The sequence below is a fragment of the Microcaecilia unicolor genome, chromosome 1 (assembly GCF_901765095.1).
Source record: "Microcaecilia unicolor chromosome 1, aMicUni1.1, whole genome shotgun sequence".
NCBI lineage: Eukaryota > Metazoa > Chordata > Amphibia > Gymnophiona > Siphonopidae > Microcaecilia > Microcaecilia unicolor.
Window position 1 is genome coordinate 41,168,133 of NC_044031.1, and position 6,040 is coordinate 41,174,172.

The following is a 6,040-nucleotide window of genomic DNA, read 5'->3' on the forward strand; positions in this document are numbered from 1 at the left end:
AGAACTTCTCCGGGTAGGAACTGTTCCAGTTAATATTGTCTCCAGCAGCTTTTTGAAATCATCATTTACACATGTACAGATCTGCCAAGTTTCCCGCTTTCATACGAGGAAAGGCTAGAGAGGTTAGGGCTCTTAAGCTTGGAAAAGAGACGGATGAGGGGAGATATAATTGAGGTCTACAAAATCCTGAGTGGTGTAGAACGAGTAGAAGTGAATCAAAATTTTACTTGTTCCAAAAGTACAAAGACTAGGAGACACTCAAGGAAGTTGCATGGAAATACTTTTAAAACAAATAGGAGGAATTATTTTTTCACTCAACAAATAGTTAAGCTTTGGCACTCGCTGAAGGAGGACGTAGTAACAGCGGTTAGCGTATCTGGGTTTAAAAAAGGTTTGGACAAGTTCTTGGAGGAAAAGTCCATAGTCTGCTATTGAGACAGACATGGGGGAAGCCACTGCTTGCCTTGGGATTGGTAGCATGGAATGTTGCTACTATTTGGGTTTATGCCAGATACTTATGACCTGGCTTGGCCACTGTTAGAAACAGGATACTGAGCTAGATGGACCACTGGTCTGACCCCGTATGGCTATTCTTATGTTTTTATGTCCTGCATGCTCGCTGGAAAGCATCTTCCCCTTTCAGCGGCAGCAGAAGACGCCTTAATAAAACGTCATCACCTGCTGTCATGGGACCAGTCTCGCGATAAGAGCTGTCCCTTGGTAGCAGGAGATGACGTTTTCAGAAGGCGTCTCCTGCTGCCATTGGAAGAGAAAATGACTGCTGGTGCAGGTGTGCTGGGGCGAGATGGGGTCGTGCCTGAAATCTCCGTCTGAAAACGCTGGCCCCCTTGAAAGCTCTGCATGTATGTGATATAGATATGCAAATGTCAGTATTTACATGTGGCTATGTTTCTACAATAATGGCCCAAACATGCATATATTTAATTGCCATTAGTGGGAATACTGCTAAGGAGGGATTTGGGTTGGTATCACAACGCATATATTTGCTTGAAAAAAGTACCTGCACAAAAAGGAAGAACATTTTGTTTTGGCAGTTTTAAAAACGAACATACACAAGTCCTTATACAGTCAAGGCCTTAACCCTTTCATCTGACAATGTCATAATATATATTCCTTACAAACGCGACCCGACAGAAATTGCCAACGAAATCAATCTAAGCTTGAACATCATGAACTCAAAACGGAAAAAACACACAGTCTCATCCTCTCATCCCAATATAACGTGAACAAACCCACAAACAAACACCCCAGATCACATCCTCCCTATCTCAGACAACCTGAAAATCCTCGGCGTTACAATCTACCGTAACCTCACACTCAAGAGCCAAGTGAAAGCAACAACAAAGAAAATGTTCCACGCAATGTGGAAGCTCAAACGCCTGAAACCATTCTTCCCGAGAGAAACATTTCATAACTTGATACAATCAATGGTACTAAGCCATGCAGATTACTGCAATGGTATCTATGCAGGATGCAAACATCAACTCAAAGAAACTACAGACCACCCAAAACACAGCAGCCAGGCTTATATGTGAAAAAACGCACTTCGAAAGTGCCAAACCCCTCCGAGAAAAACTGCATTGGCTCTCAATCAAAGAACGTATTGCCTTCAAAATCTGCACCATGGTCCATAAAATTATCTATGGCAAAGCCCCGGGATACATGACAGATCTCATAGACCTACCAACCAGGAACACAACCGGATCAACAAGAACATACCTAAACCTCCACTACCCTAACTGCAAAGGACTCAAATACAAATCAACCTATGCAGCCAACTTCTCCTATATAAGCACACAACTATGGAACGCACTACCAAAAGCTGAGAAAACTATATACGACCACCTAAACTTCCAGAAATTACTAAAAACCAACCTATCCAATAAGGCATACCCTACAGACCCAACTTAAATGCCTGAACCCTGCTACACAAGTAAACCTAAGCTCGTACTTGGACATATCATAACTCTTCCTCTCCATAATTCCCAAATGTGTCTATAACACATGAATCTCATTCTACATCAACACCATATTGTATTTGTTCTTACCGGACTTGGCGAAAGCCTTACGGTACTATTAAGCCACATTGAGCCTGCAAATAGGTGGGAAAATGTGGGGTACAAATGTAACGAATAAATAAATAAAGAAAATATTTGCTTTGAAAATGACTGCAAAATCCATAGGTAAAAATTATGTTTATGTCTATTGTGAGATTTAATATGCACGCAAGTCTCAGTGGTTTACAAAAAAATATAAAAATAACGCCTATGTTTACTAAGCAGTGCTATGGGCATGTTAGCGTTTTTAACGCGCATAAATGGTTTACACCCATTAAATGCTAACGTGCCCATAGAAATGTATAATCTCTGTATTATAACCTAAACTTACACATCCATATTAAAACATTACCATTATACCACAAAGCATAACTTTATTCAATTCAAATACCTACTTAATTAATGGAGATTAAACACACCACTGGAGTAAAGTATTTAACAACTCTGGCACTCTAAAGATTTTTTTACATATCCTGTAAATTTATACAACATACTCATGGTCAGTTGACTTATCTTTTTGTTGTCCTTCCAAATAAAGAGATGTTTGTATATTCACACGTATAATCCAAAAACGAGTGTCAGTAATATGTCCGTTGATAAAGGAAATTTTCCAATATCCTCTTGAAAAGTCAGTGTCCTTAGAAACCAATGATTCCGCACCGAACCAGATCTTCTATCAAGTTCTTCTTACTCCAGTGTGAGAATCTCACACTTAACCACAATTGTCCACAGATCTCAACACAGGCCGTGTTTCATTACACCTTCTTCAGGAGATCCTACATATAAATATACAACATCACTACACTTAACCTAAATACCCAAACATATTATAAAACATGTATTCTTAAATTTCTTACCAGCCACATTTCGACACCAAGCACAAAAACAGGAACTTCCGTCCTGATGATATCCAACAGCATGTCAGATTGAATGATCTAACTTTATGTGGAACTCCTATTCTTATACGGACATTAATAATGCCCAATCAACTTCCTTATTAAGACCATATGGGTGAACCGTCCTCCAATTAAAGATATATCGCTGTTCCCTACGAATAAGTTCTCTTTCCACGTTGCCATACCCTTCTTGCAGACAATTAATGACCACAAATCTCAAATCGTTAACTGAATGATTACATGCAAGCCAATGGCTAACTAAAGGAGTATCTCTTTTCTGTAATCGAATATTACTCAAATGTTGAGCGATACGTAATTTAATTTTCCTGGTGGTTTCCCCTATATACCATAGCTGACAAGGGCAGCATATGGCATAAACCACATTATAGGAATTGCAATCTGTGTAGGATCGCAACTCAAAATACCTATTCAAGGAATGCACCCATATTTGAGTTGTACATAATGCAAATTTACAATATACACAAGATTTACAGTTAGTGTGTCCCCCCACAACTTGATGACTATTTACTTGATAAAACTTTTTCTTCGATAGAATTTCACCTATATTTTTATCTCTACCACAAGCAAACCTAGGTTTAATCTGCAAACTTTGATGAAGAGATAACACCGACCAGTGTTTAAGAATAATATCTTGTATAGCTCGTGTTTGCTTGTAATAAGGGAGAATACAGTTAACCTGAGGGGTAGTTTCATTCACAGAGGATGCCCCACTGTTCAACCAGCATCTTTGTGCATATTTTGCTCTTTTATGAGCTGTCTTAATCGCATACTGCGGGTAACCCCGTTTTTGAAATCTATCTGCCATGGAAATTGCTTGTTGATTAAATTCCACGGGACTAGAGCAAAGCCGTTTAATTCTTAAAAACTGACCTATCGGGATACTTTCTTTCAATTTCCTCGGATGATGACTATTGAAATGAAGAATAGCATTTTTATCTGTATTTTTCCTAAATACACCTGTGGTGAATTGACCATCCACAATCTGTATGTCTATATCCAAAAACTGCACTTTTAACCCTTTAGATTGTACCACGAATCGAATATTAGTATCACATTCATTTAAATATTCCACAAAAGTCTGTAACTCATTTTCGTTTCCTGACCATATAATAAAAACATCATCAATATACCTTTTCCACGTAACTAAATGAGGCTTATTGTGTGCAAAAGTATCTACATATAAAGATTCAAACCAAGCCATGTATAAACAGGCAACCACCGGGGCAACCGTGGCCCCCATGGCAACTCCTTTCACCTGTAAATAAAATTGGTCCATAAATCAAAAATAATTTTTTTCTATAACAAACATGGCCATTTGTAATAAAAGCTGAATCTTAGATTGAGCAAGATCTTGCTGTCTTAAAGCATGTTCTATAATACGTAAACAAGCCTTCTGTGGAATACTCGTATAAAGGGATGTCACATCTAATGTTAACAAAATGATCTGCTGAGCAGGCGGGAAATGTGTCCCATTCAAAAATTCCAACATATCACTAGAGTCTTTAACATAAGATTGTATACGTGTCATCTGTGAATGTAAATGATACTCCAAAAATTGAGATAAAGGCTCAAACAGGGACCCTACACGTGATACAATGGGTCTCCCCGGTGGATTCATAACCGATTTGTGAATTTTTGGTAGAAAATAAATATTCGGCACATTAGGTTTTTTACGTAATAAATATTTATATTCTTTCGTTGAAATAATATTATGATCTCTAGCTGTTTCTAACATGGTTGCCACTTGTTGCACATACTCATTAGTCGGATCAGAAGTTAGTAATTTATACGAGGCGGCATCTAACAATTGAGATAACGCTTCCTGCATATACTGACCAACATCTTGTACAACAACTGCACCCCCTTTGTCTGCTCGAGTTATAATTATAGATTCATCTTGTTTCAAATTATATAGTGCAGTTTTCTGCACTTTAGTTAAATTATGACGAACAGGGGTGTATTGTTTTTCTAACATCTCAACGTTACGCATTAACCGATAATTAGGAAAATTTAAAACCTGGATTGTTAGTATAACATAGAAATGTATAGGCGCATTAGCATTTAACGCCCCTTAAATTTTCAGGCGCATTAAAAACGCTAAAGCACCTTAGTAAACATACCTCTTAATAATAAAAGTAGAATAGGACTCCAATAAAAATAGGAAAGATACATTCTGTAAAAGGGGGGGTGGGGGTCTGTTTCTTCCTCTTGGGTGGAGCCAGCAAGCCTGCGGGGCTCCCAGGGTTCCAGGACAGAATGCTGCTGATACTGGGACTCAGGGCCAAAGTATTTTATTATCAAGGCAATTTCATACCAAAAATCATAATATATTCTTCAAAACAAAAGGTGCAGCCCTCTTAATATAGTCTTCAAAAGAAAACGGTACAGTCCTCATAAGATAATCATCCAAAGAAAAAAAGGTACAGCCCAGGTCCCAAAATCCCTCAGCAAACGTTCAGCTCCTCAAGACCTCAGGTCTTCTATTAGGGCATTAGCTTTCCCTGCCCCCTCCTTCAGAAGGGTTTAGTAAGAGTTCAGCACACTTCCAATATAGCACAACAGTTCAGAACAAATCTTCATGGACAGTCTTTGCACATCAAACCAATACCACAAATCACCTGCCTTTTCACAGCACAGAGGGAACCCTGCAAGGAGCAGGGTTGGCAGTTTCTCACCTCTCAGTACCACACCCATTATGGCCTCCTCCACTGCCTTCAGTACTAGGCAGGGCAACCTCTGAATTCTCCCACTCCATGGTAGCTGGCTCCTCTCCCTCGGGCAGCTCTAGTGGCAGGCTACTTCCTTCCTCCTCATACTCCATGGAATCTGTCTCTCTATTCATCTCTCCTTGTGACTGAGAGCCTCCTGGAAATCTGCTCTTCCCTTCTCACAGCTGGGGGGAATTATATACTGATGGTGAGGAAACTGAGCTTCATCCTTCCCTCTCCCTCTAGTGGGGAAGGGGAATAACAGGCTCACCCTGCCTCGCGCCATTGCTCTCCCTGCTGGGGCTGGGAATCCATTCCATATTTTTAGGACTACTCT